This window comes from Eubalaena glacialis, chromosome 10, assembly GCF_028564815.1.
Source record: "Eubalaena glacialis isolate mEubGla1 chromosome 10, mEubGla1.1.hap2.+ XY, whole genome shotgun sequence".
Classification (NCBI taxonomy): Eukaryota; Metazoa; Chordata; class Mammalia; order Artiodactyla; family Balaenidae; genus Eubalaena; species Eubalaena glacialis.
In genome coordinates this window covers 121,811,537-121,825,019 of record NC_083725.1, presented here as the reverse complement: position 1 = coordinate 121,825,019, position 13,483 = coordinate 121,811,537, and the positions used below count along the sequence as shown (strand labels likewise).

At 66.3% G+C, this 13,483-nt stretch overlaps 1 protein-coding gene across 1 annotated transcript in view; it reads left to right on the top strand.

Moving 5' to 3' along the window:
• MUC5B (mucin 5B, oligomeric mucus/gel-forming) overlaps nucleotides 1-13,483 on the top strand; it is a 94,851-nt gene that overhangs the window by 21,850 nt on the left and 59,518 nt on the right. The window lies entirely within an intron of this gene.

The following is a 13,483-nucleotide window of genomic DNA, read 5'->3' as shown; positions in this document are numbered from 1 at the left end:
AACCAGCCCAACCACAGCTCCTAGAACCAGCACCACCACTGTGGAGACAACCAGCCCAACCACAGCTCCTAGAACCAGCACCACCACTGTTGAGACAACCAGCCCAACCACAGCTCCTAGAACCAGCACCACCACTGTTGAGACAACCAGCCCAACCACAGCTCCTAGAACCAGCACCACCACTGTGGAGACAACCAGCCCAACCACAGCTCCTACAACCAGCACCTCCACTGTGGAGACAACTAGCCCAACCTCAGCTCCTTCATCCAGCACAACTTTTGTCCCTATACCGGAAACAACCCACTCCCAACCCAGGACCACCTCCTGCCAGCCACAGTGCACATGGACCAAGTGGTTCGATGCGGACTTCCCATCTCCTGGGCCCCACGGAGGAGACTTTGAAACCTACAGCAACATCATCAGAAGAGGAGAGAAGATCTGCCACCGACCCGAATACATCAGCGCCCTGGAGTGCCGAGCCGAGAACCATCCAGATGTCAGCATCCAGACGCTGGGGCAGGTGGTGCAGTGCAGCCCGGAAGTGGGCTTGGTGTGTCGGAACCGGGACCAGAAGGGCAAGTTCAGGATGTGCCTCAACTACGAGGTGCGCGTGCTGTGCTGTGAGCCCCAGAAAGGCTGCACTGTCAACTCTGTGACTCCCTTTGTGACTTCAAGTCCCCCGTCCTCACTCTCTCCCGAGTCCACCACCCTCACGGTTTCCCTGGTGACCTCCCCCAGCTCCGCAGCGCCCTCCGCCTCCACGTGCTACTGCAGTGTGGCCGACGGGTTCTACTCCGCAGGTATGTGTACTCTGCCTGGGTGTGTGGTGTGTGCTGACCCTGGTCACTGTTGTCCTGTTCACAAAACTATGGTGGTAAGGAGAGGGAGGGGTGTCTTGTCTTTGCGAAAGGGCTAGGTCTTGTGTATCGGAAGGCAGTAAGCCGTCTCTGAGGACATGCCATCTACATCCGGGCAGGAAGGCCACCTGCCAGACCGGCACCCAGGTGGGCCACCGGCCGGGTTAGAGTCGCTCCCGGCGATCGCTTCTTGGCTCTGCTAGTGCCCTCCTGTTCCTTTTCTTGCAGGATCCATCATTTACCAACAGACGGACCTCTCCGGGCACTGCTATTATGCCGTTTGCAGCCTGGACTGCCACGTGGTCAGGCGGACCGACCACACCTGTCCCACCAGCACGCCACCTCCCGCCCCGGCCACCTCCACGCCAGCGTCCTCCCCTTCTGCCTCTGTGCCCGTTACTCAGCGAGGATGCCCAAATGCAGTCCCACCAAGAATGGTACCCTCACCTTTCCTGCCCTTCTCGGGGGCTCGGGGGGGCCAGGGCAGGGACCCTCAGCATCATTCAAAGTAGGCTGTGGCATCAAGTGTGCATGAAGGTTGGTGACTCCTTGGCTGATGTAGGCTGACCATGGCAAGTGGCCATTTCTGGTCCTCCAGAACTTCTGGAAGGGGGTGCCAGGAGCGTGGGGCCCGAGGTTGAGACTCTGTTGCCTATAAAGGGGGCTAGAGCAGGTGACTGATGCTCTGGACAGGGTCAAACAGCCAAGGAGTGGAAACGGTGGGTGGGGAACAGGGTGGAAACGGGCAGAGGGGGAAGGGGGCAACCTTCAACACCCGGAACCCCTCCGAGTCGGCAGGGTGCTCGGCGGGGGCTGGGGGAGGAGAGGCCTGGTGTGAGTGTTGGTCCCAGTCCCGGTGGCTCTTCTCTCCCCGGAGACCCAGGCGAGCTCTGAGCCCCGAGGGGTGGGCGCCGGGTCAGGGCAAGGCCCCGCAGCAGTCTTTGCTTCCGCAGAAAGGTGAAACCTGGGCCATGCCCAACTGCTCTGAGGCCACTTGTGAGGGCAACGGGGCCATCACCGTGAGGTCGCGCCAGTGTCCAAAGGTGCAGGAGCTCACCTGCGCCAACGGCTACCCCGCTGTGACGGTGGCCAACCGGGAGGACTGCTGCCCACACTACGCGTGCCAGTGTGAGTGGGCGGGGCCGGGGGTGGTGGCCACGGCGGAGAAGGCCGTGGGACGGAATCGGTGGGACCCAGGAAGGACCTCCTAAGATCAGGGCAGCGATGGTGGCGCCCAGCCTCCTCCCCAGGTGCCCGGCGGAACCCTGGCCAAGGCCAGAGCAGCCGGGCCACGCAGGCGCGAGGAGGCGTCCGGAGTCCGGTCCCACCTCTTGGCCGCTTCGGGCAGCTACTGGACAGAGTTCTGTGCGCTGTGGGCGGGTGGGTCCCGACAACAGGGCAGTCGCCTGTTCCCCTTGGTGCGGGACACACTTGCCCCTGGGGGAGCCCCGGGGCGGCGGGAGGAGGCCCGTAGTGCGGCCAGTAAGGCGGCTCCTCCACCCGCAGGCGTGTGTAGCGGCTGGGGCGACCCCCACTACATCACTTTTGATGGCACATATTACACGCTCCTGGACAACTGCACGTATGTGCTGGTGCAGCAGATCGTGCCCGTGTTCGGACACTTCCGGGTGCTGATCGACAACTACTTCTGTGGTGCTGAGGATAGGCTGTCCTGCCCACAGTCCATCATCGTCGAGTACCAGCAGGACCACGTCGTGCTGACCCGCAAGCCCGTCCGAGGGGTGATGACCAATGAGGTGGGGACGCCCGCCGGGCAGCCCCCATTTGTGCCGGGCGGGCTGGGGGCGCCAGGCACTGGCTGATCGCCACCTGGTTCTCTTTCCCTCACTGGGTCACCATCTAGATCATCTTCAACGGTGAGGTGGTCAGACCCGGCTTCCAGAAAGACGGCATCCTCGTCTCCCAAATCGGCATCAAGATGTACGTGGCCATCCCCGCCCTCGGTGTCCAGGTCATGTTCAGCGGCCTCATCTTCTCCGTGGAGGTGCCTTTCAGCAAGTTCAGCAACAACACGGAAGGGCAGTGCGGTGAGCGCCCGGCCCCAGCCCCGCTCTGGCCCTCCGGACTCTGGGCCCTTTCTCCGGCTGGGAGTGTCTGGTGTGAGAAGGGTCGGCCTCGGGTGTGTCCCTCCAGGAACTGCATTCTTGGCTGGGGGTGAGGCCGCCCGTGTAGCGCCGAGCCTTCAGGTGATTCTGCTTTCCAGCTGCACCAAGAATGTGCGGCCACACGGCCCAGGGGCCTGGCCATGTGGCCCATACCTGAGGCCTCTTTGGGAACTGCTCCAGGGTCTGGCTTCTTGGAGGCAAAGGAAAGCACAGGGAGGTCAGGGGACAGGTCCCACAGCAACCCATCGAGTGCTGCGCAGAGACGCTGGGGCCCGGCCCCCAGCGCCCCAAGGGAGGGTGAGAGTGCCTCCGCTTTCCCCAGCTGACTGACCGCTGCTTCCACGCCCCAGGCACCTGTACCAACGACCAGAAGGATGAGTGCCGCCTGCCCGGGGGGGCGGTGGTACCCTCTTGCTCTGACATGTCCGGCCACTGGAATGTGACATACCCCGGCCAGCCATCCTGCCACAGGCCTCCCCTGACGCCCACCACAGTTGAGCCCAAGAAACCGCCCACCTCGTGCCCACCTTCACCAATCTGCCTGCTAATTCTGAGCGAGTGAGATTCCCTGGCAGGGCTGGGGTGTGGGGGGTGCCGAGTAGCCCTGCTAATCCCACGCTGCCTGGGAGATGGGAAGAAGTGGGCGGGCCTGCAGGGGGCTCCGAGGGAGAGTGGGTCACAGCTGCTGGAACGCCAGGCGCAGAGCCCAGCGGGGCTCGTGGCGGGTCAGCCTCTGAGGCTCTGAGGCAGCTCATGGTGGCTCCGGGCATAAGTCCTCAGCCAGCGGCAGCACCCGGGTGTGCAGGGCACGGGGGGGGAGCCCAGCGGAGAATTTGCAGAAAGAAAAGCTGTGCTGCAGCCAGACACCCTCCCTGCCGCACACAGATGGCCCCAGAGGCTGGGGTCCCTCGGCACACAGGTCGGCCCGGTGACGCCTCTCCCTCGGGGCCCTCCGTTAGGGAAAGCCTACAGCCTGGCAACCCCACCATGGAGCTGCCCCATGACCCGTGTGTCTCTGTGCTGCAGGGTCTTCAAGCCGTGTCACTCGGTGATCCCCCCGTGGCCATACTACCAAGGCTGCACCTTCGACCAGTGCCACATGCCCCGGGGGGACACGGTGTGCTCCAGCCTGGAGCTGTACGCCGCCCTGTGTGCATCGCTCAGCGTGTGCATCGACTGGCGGGGCCTGACCAACCACACGTGCTGTGAGCGCCCACCCCCGCCCCGGAGTGCCCCGTCCCGCTGGGCGGTGGCCATCAGCGTGTTCGAGGGGACAGACACACTGGGCAATCCATGGGTGGGCTTGGGTGGTCAGGGTGGGCTTCCGGGAGGAGGAGGGCTGAACCCAGGATGGAGTGCATTTGTTTCCTGGAGGGACAAGGGGGGCATCCAGGTCAGAGCACCTGGGCCCAGGGTGCAGGGGTCCAGGGCTCGGACAGGCTGGGCGGTGCAGGGCACACAGCAGGTGCCTGGGCCAAGAGCTCCAGCCAGCGGGGCCCAGGCCAGGGCTCGCTGCTCGTGCCCTCCGGCCTCAGGTGTGGCCTCACCCTTCGCACAGCTTTCACCTGCCCTGCTGACAAGGTGTACCGGCCCTGCGGCCCGTCCAATCCTTCCTACTGTTACATGAACGACAGTGCCAATACCCTGTAAGCACCTGCCCTCTCCCTCTGGGACACCCCCACCCCGCCCCGTGTCCCCAGGCCGCCTCTCCCCACCCTGGAGGTCACGGCCCTGCTCCCCCTCCGCTCCCCACAGGGCCCTCCCGGAAGCCATTCCCATCACGGAAGGCTGCTTCTGCCCGGAGGACATGATGCCGTTCAGCTCGGGCACGGAGGTCTGCGTGCCAGCCAACTGCAGCAGTACGTCCCTGGTGCTGGGCTTGGGGCCCCCACGCACGGCGCCCTCGGGCTCCGCACGTCTCAGCCAGGCCCCAGGGCGTTCCACCACCGCCCAGGTTTCCCCCAGCCCCCGACACCGGGGCTGCCCGTGATGGGCTGGGGGCCACGGAGGCCCAGAGATGACGTCCTCTCTTTCCCTCCAGGTTGCCTGGGGCCCCACGGGGAGCCTGTGGAGGTGAGTGTGGCACCCTCGGGGGACTCAGAGGAGGGGAAGGGAGGGGCCGGGGTTTCCTGAGCAAAGACTCAGGCGGCTTCCTTGCACGGCCCCGGAGGAGGGTGGGTGCTGGCCCCAAGGCTGGCCACGTCCCGCCCTCCCGCCCTGCTCCCACACGGTGAAGGTGGGGACGGTGGGGAGGGAGGCCGGTCACCCACACAACCCCCTCCCACCCCGCCTCCTGGCCCCTATGGGCCCCCCAGAGCCCCAGCAGCCCTCAGCCCCACCCACACCTTTGAAGACCCCTTGCGGGCCCTGAGCCGCAGGTGCCACGGGACAGGCAGGTGACCAACGGCCCGGGGGCCCCATGTCCTCCCCCTGCCAGCCTGGCCACACAGTCAGCGTGGGCTGTCAGGAGTGCACCTGCAAGGGCAGCACCCGGACTCTGAGCTGCCAGACTCGGCCCTGCCCCCTGCCCCCCGCCTGCCCCGCGCCCGGCTTCGTGCCAGCGCCCGCGGGCCTGCAGACCGGCCAGTGCTGTCCCCAGTACACCTGCGGTGAGCCCCAGGCCGGGCGGGGGGCGCACACGCACAGGCTCAGGGCTGGCCAGCTTTGCCCCTGAAGGGTCCTGAGGTGCTGGCACCCGGGGGCACGCCCCAGGAGGGTGGTGGGCATACCCTCCCTTTATGTGGCTTCAGCTGCTGACCCCCGGCAGGAAGGCTCAAGAGTAAGGGGTACCATGGAGGTCAGGGCCGACCAGAAGCCTCGTCCCCCGTGGCGGTGGGCACCCCCTGGAGAGCCTACCACCTGTCCACTGGGTAGTCAGTACTCCTGGAGACCCCCAGGGAGAGGCGACACTCAGGCTTGGGAGGGAGGCAGGTCCCCTGACGCCCCCTTCCGTCTGCTGCAGTCTGCAATGCCACACACTGCCCCGCGCCCGTGGACTGTCCGGAAGGCTCCCGCTCCATCCTGACCTATAAGGAAGGGGCTTGCTGCCCGACCCAGAACTGCGGTGAGTGTCCTGGCTCAGCGGCGGCCAGGCTGGGGAGGAGCACGGGCCGTCGCCCGGGGCTGGGATGCTGTAGCGGTGGGCGCGGGCAGCTGCCACTCGGGAGGCTGGCGGGCCAAGAGGAGGGCAGGTCTGCAGGTCTGCTCTCTCCCCTGAGCAGGCTGGACCGTCTGCAGCGTCAACGGCACCTTGTACCCGGTAAGAACCAGCCGAAGGTCAGGCCCCCTGGTGCACAGGGACCGGAGTCCCCCCGTCCTGCCAGCTTCTCCCCGAGGCTGCGTCCCTGAGGGCCTGGGTGGCCTTTGGAGCAGCAGTGGGTTCTTCTGGGACCTGTCCTGAACTTGAGAAGGCCCCCAGCCTCGCTCTCCCCACGCCGGGTCCTCCAGAGCATGTGACCTTCCTGGAGGAGCAGCCTTGGGGCTCTGTCCCCAAGACCAGGTCCCCAACCAGGAGGCACTACTGAGGGTCACCTCAGAGGAAGAGTCTGCCTGGAGGGGGCAGGCCTGGAGGGGACGTCCGGGAGGGCAGGGGCACCAGGCCCGGCTGGGCAGACACTGTCACCTTGACTCCCCCAGCCTGGTGCCATAGTTTCCTCGAACCTGTGCGAAAAGTGTTGGTGTGAGTTGGCCGGTGGCCCCCAGTCGGACACGTTCGTGATCAGCTGTGAGACCCAGATCTGCAGCACCCATTGCCCCGTGGTGAGTGCCCCCCCTTCACACTCCCACCCCCACGCAGCGCCCAGTCCGGGCTCAGGCCACACATCCTGCCCCCCTCCCAGGGCTTCGAGTACCAGACACAGAGCGGGCAGTGCTGTGGCGAGTGTGTGCAGGTGGCCTGTGTCATGAACACCAGCGGCAGCTCCGCCCACCTCTTCTACGTGAGTAGCGGTCACGGGGCCTTGGGGTGGGTTCTGGGCGGGGCCGGCCACAGGCTCCGGGGGGGCCAGCCCCACCCCTGCACAGGGGGGCGCCGGGAGTGCACAGCGGCAGCGGGGGTGCTGGGTGGATGGCTTCCTGGTGCACCGGGGCCCCTGGGGAGCCGTCAGTGCAAGGCGGGCGCAGGGCAGAGGCCGCGGGAGCTTCTGGAAGCCCGTGGGCTGGGGACTGACAGACAGACGGATGCAGCACCCTCCCCTGCTGGAAGGGGGGCCTTGGGGAGGGCCACTCACTTGCTGGCTGGGCCTCCCTGCAGCCCGGCGAGTCCTGGTCAGACCCCGGGAGCCGCTGCGTGACACACGAGTGTGAGAAGCACCAGGATGGGCTCGTGGTGGTGACCACGAAGAAGGCGTGTCCCCCACTCAGCTGTCCTGCGGTGAGTCCTGGGAGCCCGCCGGCCCTGCCCAGGGGCGTCGACAGTGGCCACGGGAGGATCAGGCCGTGGATGGGAGTGGGCGCCACCGTCTTGCGTCCCTGCCCTCGCTAACGGCCTCTCTGTCCTCATAGGACAAGGCTCAGCTGAGCGAGGACGGCTGCTGCCTCTCCTGCCCCCAACACCCAGCCCAGAACAGTGAGTGGGCGTGTCTGCCAGGGGAGGGGGACGCAGGAGGCGGAGTGGGGCGGGGGGGCGCCCGGCCAGGGCTGACCTCTGCGCCGCCTCCCGTGTCCCTCCCCAGGGTCGACCTGCAGCATGTACCACGAGCTCCAGGTCCTCCGGCAGCCAGGCTGCAGCTCCGTGGGGCCCGTGCGCCTCACCTACTGCCAGGGCAACTGTGGGGACACCACCTCCGTGTACGTGAGCCGCTGACTCGCCCAGGGCAGACCCGCACCCCCTCCCCCCGCCCACAGAGGGCTCCTGCAGGGCAGGGCTTGGGGCGGGCAGACAGGGGCAGGATGGGGGGCTGGGGGCCAGCAGGTGGCTGGGCCGGGGTCCAGGGACGGCTCGCGGCCTGTCTGGACTCACACTCTTCTCTTTACTGAGACCCCAGACATGGGGCCCCCGTTGGTGACCTGCTGGTCAAGTGGTTGGTGAGAGGCTGCTGGGCCCCTCCCTAGCCTTTGGGGGGCCCAGAAGGAGCCACAGGGCACCTCAGCTGCCGTGACCGGCACGCGGGAGCCACTGTTAAACGCCACCCGCGAGCCTCTAGTTCAGGCGGCCCCTGCCCACAGGTACTCCCTGGAGGCCCACACCGTGGCGCACAGGTGCCGGTGCTGCCGTGAGCTGCGGGCGTCTCTGCGGAACGTGACCCTGCGCTGTGAGGACGGCTCCAGCCAGGCCTTCAGCTACACGGAGGTGGAGGAGTGCGGCTGCGTGGGCCTGCAGTGCGACTCCCACGGGGGCCTCGGCCACTCAAGGGAGGTGCAGCTGGAGCAGGGTGCCGGGCGGAGCCGGGAGACGGGGCTCAGGCGCTGGAGGAGAGGGGCCCCGGGTCCCCGGCCTTCGCAGTAGACGGGCCGGAGCCCCGCCCTGTCCCTCCAGGACAGGCCCACAAGAACGTTTGTATTTGCTGCAACCTCAGCCTCCAAGGCCAGTGGAACCTGAGCCCCGGTCCAGGTGACCCAAGCCTAGGATGCACGGTCCACCCCTCTCGTCCCTCTCCGGGTCCAGCGGCCCCGGGTGTGCAGTGGCCCTGACGGGATTGCAGCCGCCTTCTCAGGACCAGCCCGGGTGGGCAGGGGGTGGGGGAGGCTCCTCTGGCTGTGGGTCCAGCCTGCTGGTCCCTGCCTTCAGCATCACGTAAGGGCCTGATCCACAGCGGTCCCTCAGATGCAGCAATTGACTGCTCGGCCGGCCACTGGGAGGCAGAGCCTCACCCCTGCCTCGGCCCTGGGCCTCAGGAACGGGCCGTCGGTTTCGGAAATACACTTGGAGAATTTGCAATTCGTGGGCTCCGTGTGATTTTTAAGCTTGTCCATAAAAGCCGGGAGCAGGTCGGAGGGCAGACATGGGCCCGGGGCGGGGCAGGCCAGCTGCCTGGTCTGCTGTGCATTTGGCCAGACAGAGGGCAGGAGTCCCGCGGGTCCACCCAGCTGAGCCGTCAGACTGGGAAGCCTCCGTCTTCTCTCTACAAATCTCTGGACTCTCCCATCACACCAAAGTCAAGCTCGGTGTGCGGTGCACCTGTGTCTGTGCACGTGTGTGCGTGTGTGCAGTGCACGTGTGTGCATGTGTCTGTGCGTGTGTGCACGCAGGCCCAAGGGAGACCAGTCCCCCAGGAGTGCTGTTGCCCTCCCCTCTGTGACCCCTGCCCCCTGCCCTGGGAACCTCCCAGTTTCGAAAACCCAGCCCCCTCTTCCTTGGAGGCCCCAGGGGAGTCCCCGACACCCCCGGTGACACACTGGCCTCAGGCTGGACCCGGCCCCACAGCAGCACTGGGAGGGTGGGCAAGGGCCGTGCGGATGTCCCGCTCCAGGCATGGAGGGAGCCTGCTGCCCAGACAGGGCAGCGGAGAGGGGCAGGGGGCAGGGTCCAGCTCAGTAATGCACAGGGTGTCCCGAGCTCCCCAAGCCCGAGTGCCAGGAGGGGGCACCCAGAGCAGACAAGCCCACGGGGCCAGGTGCCAGCCAGCTGACCCCGGCCATTGCTGGGAGGCCAGCCTGGCCTGGACCCTGACGGGGCGGGGGGGGCTGCCAGGCTGGACAGTGCTGGCCGCCAGGGTCGCCCGGGGGCTCACAATCCCGCCGAGCTCCCCACTGCTCCACGCATCTTGGGGCCCCTTTGCTGGGCCAGAGAAGGCCTCGGGGACCTGTGGACACTGGGCAGTGGGCTCGAGTGGCCAGGCGTGGATGCAGGGCAGGGGCGGCTGCCTCACCACCTGTCCTCCACGACAACATGGAGGGGGGGTGGTAGCATGCTCTCAGTCCTGCTGGAACCTAGGCCCGGGGAGGGCAGCTTGCTGGAGGTCAACTGTGGAAACCCAGGAAGCTGGACTCATGTCCTCATGTCTCTGCTGCGGCTCCTGGAATTAGATGCCCACTGCGTCCACCTCACGTTGCCTTGGTCACAAGAACCAGGCCCAGGCTGAGTTGGGTCTGGGGGTCGGTGGGTCCGGGGCTGGTGGCACCAAAAGTCCCACCTCCAGGACCTGGCTGCAGTCCCTGCACCGCCACAAGGTGGCAGCACAGTGGTCCTGGTGCCTCCGGCTGGGCCAGGGGCTCAGGAAGCAGAGTCAGGGGTCTCAGGGGTCCAGGGAGGCGGCTTACGCCCTCTGAGGCTGGGCCACCCCTTGAGGTCTGCAGGGCCGCGAGGACCCTGGATGAGGACGAGGACCGCCCTTTACAGTTTACACCCCTCTGGCCGGCATTGCCCACTCCCACCCCTGTCTGCCCTGTCCTGAGCGCCAAGTGCCCGGTGCCCTGGTCCAGCCCCCCACGGCCCGCCTGACCCGGCTGTTTGCTCCGGCCGGCCGTGTGGGCAGTGGAGCTGACCCCTCCTGTCAGAGACCAGGTAGGGGCCGAGGGGCTCCCGCAGCCATGACCCCACGACCCCTTGGGCCCAGGAGACGGCCTGAGTGGGAGGTGGACGGACGTGGCAACGAGGTCCGGGCAGGGAAGTCACTGCCACCCCCATGGGACGCCCTCCTTGGGAGCAGGAAGTTCCCGGCCCTCTGGCTCTGGGAGCTGCTGCCCCAGTGACTGGCTGGCCCTGTAGCCGCAGGTGGCACCCTGATCAGCGCCACTGCCCCCTGAGGGGATCGGGTGTCGGAGGGAGCCACCTCTTCCTCTCTGGCTGGGACGGACGCCAGCACAGTGACTAAGCCTCCACCCCACCGGGAGCGCACAGCCCCTCCCCTGCCTGCAACTGTGACCAAGCGGCAGGAGTAACCAGATAACGGGTCCCTGCTGCCACCCAGACCCGCAGCCCTGGCCAGGTGGCGCCAGAAAGAGCAACAGAGCTGGGTTTGGCCCACCGAGGCGTCCACGGCTCTGCCTGCGGGGCGGCTCCTCCAGGCTGTGCTTGGGGCCCCCACCTCCTGGATGCTGGGAGGGGAGGGGGGGTGATTTGTCACCACGGGGGGGGGGGAACGCATGGCCAGAAGAGGTCCCAGGCCAGGGCTGGCCTCGGCGGCTCACACCCCACCTCCTTTGGCCCCCGTGGAGTCTGGCCTTGGCAGGGCCATCCCTTCATTTCTGGGTCCTGCCCCAGGCAGATGGGGAAGGGGCGCCCACCCTCTTGCTGGGGGGACCTGATTGGGGGCAGCTTCTGCCCAGATAAAGGGCGCTGGGGGCTCCTGGATATGGGGAAGGAGATGGACAGGGACACAGGACACTGGGGAGCCTGTGACCGTGGTGGGCAGGTCGGGTGGCAGCCCTCTCCTGACCTCTGCCCCCAGCATGCCCACCCCATCCAGGGACACTTGGACTCCCACCCAGGCCCGAACCACTGGAGAGGGCTGCTTGGTCTGAGGCCAGAGCTGGGGCGCCAGCGGCCGGCCTGGTCCTGGGCACACGCAGGTCACAGCTCTGACCTATTTGACCTGGGCCCTGGGCAGCGGATTGGCGATTCAAAGCCAACCCCGCGGGGACACGTGGGGCCCGGGCCATCACACAGGCGTCTCCGTGAGCACGACCCAGACAGCCTCGCGGCCCGGTCTTCAGAGGAAGTCAGCAAACTCACTGCAGAATCTGCGTGGACGTCAAAGGTCCTCAGATATCCGGATCAACTGACAAAGAGCAGAGGGTGCTGCCCGCCGGCGCGGGAAGTACCGCGGCGATCGCGGAGCCGGGGCTGCGCCAGGAGCTGCGCCACATGGCAGCCCAGGACCCGGGGCGAGCCGCGCTCAGGGACCGGGCCATGTGGGGAGCCACGCACAGCGCGAGCCTGGCGATGGCGGGCAGAGTGGACAGATCACTGGGAATGAGGCCACGCGTTAGTGCCACGGGGGAGTAAAGCAGAGAACCCCTTTCTGCTGGTGGGGTCCCGCTCAGTGGCCGGCATGGGAGGGAGGGAGGAAGGGAAGGAGGGAGCCTGGGCACGTCTGGGGGAGGTGCCCCGGCAGGGCCTGGCGGGGTCGGAGATCAGAGCTGCAGGGACACGGGTGTGCCCGAGGTGGGCGGGGAGAGGGGGTTGGAGGGCAGCCGGGCCAGGCGGAGTGGGCCTCAGGGTCAGCCAGAACCAGGCCTTAGCCCTGAGTGAAGGGGCACTGGGGGACTGGGCAGAGGTTGTAGAGCTCTACCTTGTCCTTCAGACCCCACTGCAGGGTGAGGACAGACACACGGGCGGAGGGAAGAAGCAGGAGACTAGCTGGGGTCTGAGCTGGGGGGTAGGTCAGTGGTGAAGGTGACTGTTCGGCGATGGACCGGCCGTGGAGTGTGGGTGAATAGACAGGACCCTCCATCGGGGGCCGGGGAAGGATGGGGTGGCTGGGGAAGGGCATTGGGGTGGGTAGGAGCTTGGTGGGGTCACACTGTGTTTGACCATTAGACGCCCGGTGGAGAGGTCAGGGTGGTAGGTGGACATGTGAGTCGGGGGCCAGGGCTGGAGTCTGCCCTCACCAGGAGGCAAAGATGGGAGAAGTTGGAGCTTCAGCTGTTCAGCTCGGGAGGTTGTCAAGGGAGCGAGTGCAGATAGAAGAAAAGGGGAGGGGAGGGGAGGGAGGCGGGAGGTAGGTCTCCTCTGCTCTGGACTCCAGGAGGCTCAAGACCTCGCAGGTGAGGACCCCGCAGCCCCAGGGAAGCTGTGGGAGATGGTTCTGTGATGGGAAGTAGGGAGGGAGCCCTTCCGCGAGATGTAAAACACCAAATGCTGGCAACAACCCTGGGCTTTGCTGACATAAACTCCGTGGTTCTCCTTCACACCTGGGGTCACTGTCTGCATCCGTGGCTTTCTCACGGCTCATAGAACCCACCTATAGAGAGGCACACCAGGGTTTTATTTCTTTACAGAATAGAATAAAAATAAAACATCATCGTGTTACCATTGTAAAGCCCCTGTGTCCTGGCTTCCAGAAGAAAATGTGTTTATGACTGAAGTTCCAAAGAGCATGGTTTCCGGAGCCAAGCGAGGACAGACAGAGGGACGTGGAAGACGCCTAGAGCTGCAAACACAAGCGAAGATGGAAAACCAGCCCAGAACTCGGATGACGGGCACGATTAGGTGTGCTTCTGACAACAGCGGGGGGCTCTGAGCGATCAGTGATCAGCCTGGGACTCAGGACACACCCGCAACCCAGCATCCACCCCGGGGGGGGGGGGCCAGCTGCCGAGCAGGGGGCTGCCCGGGGGGCTGGGCAGGAGGGTCGCCAGGGCAGGTCAGAGCTGACGCAGCTGGATGGGAACCGCCCTCCACCAAGACAAATAGCCTGGGTGCCCCGAGCCCCCGCAGGGCTCAGGGAACTCGGTGCCTTCACTCCCAGGTTGACAGGCCCTGAGGGGACCCCAGCACCCTGCCAAGCTCAGGGCCACCTTGTCCTGTGAGTGCCACAGCCCCCCACCCCCATGAAACAAAGGAACAGGTAGGGTGCCCTCCGGGGACACAGCCTGTCAGCGGCAGCTGCCCACTTC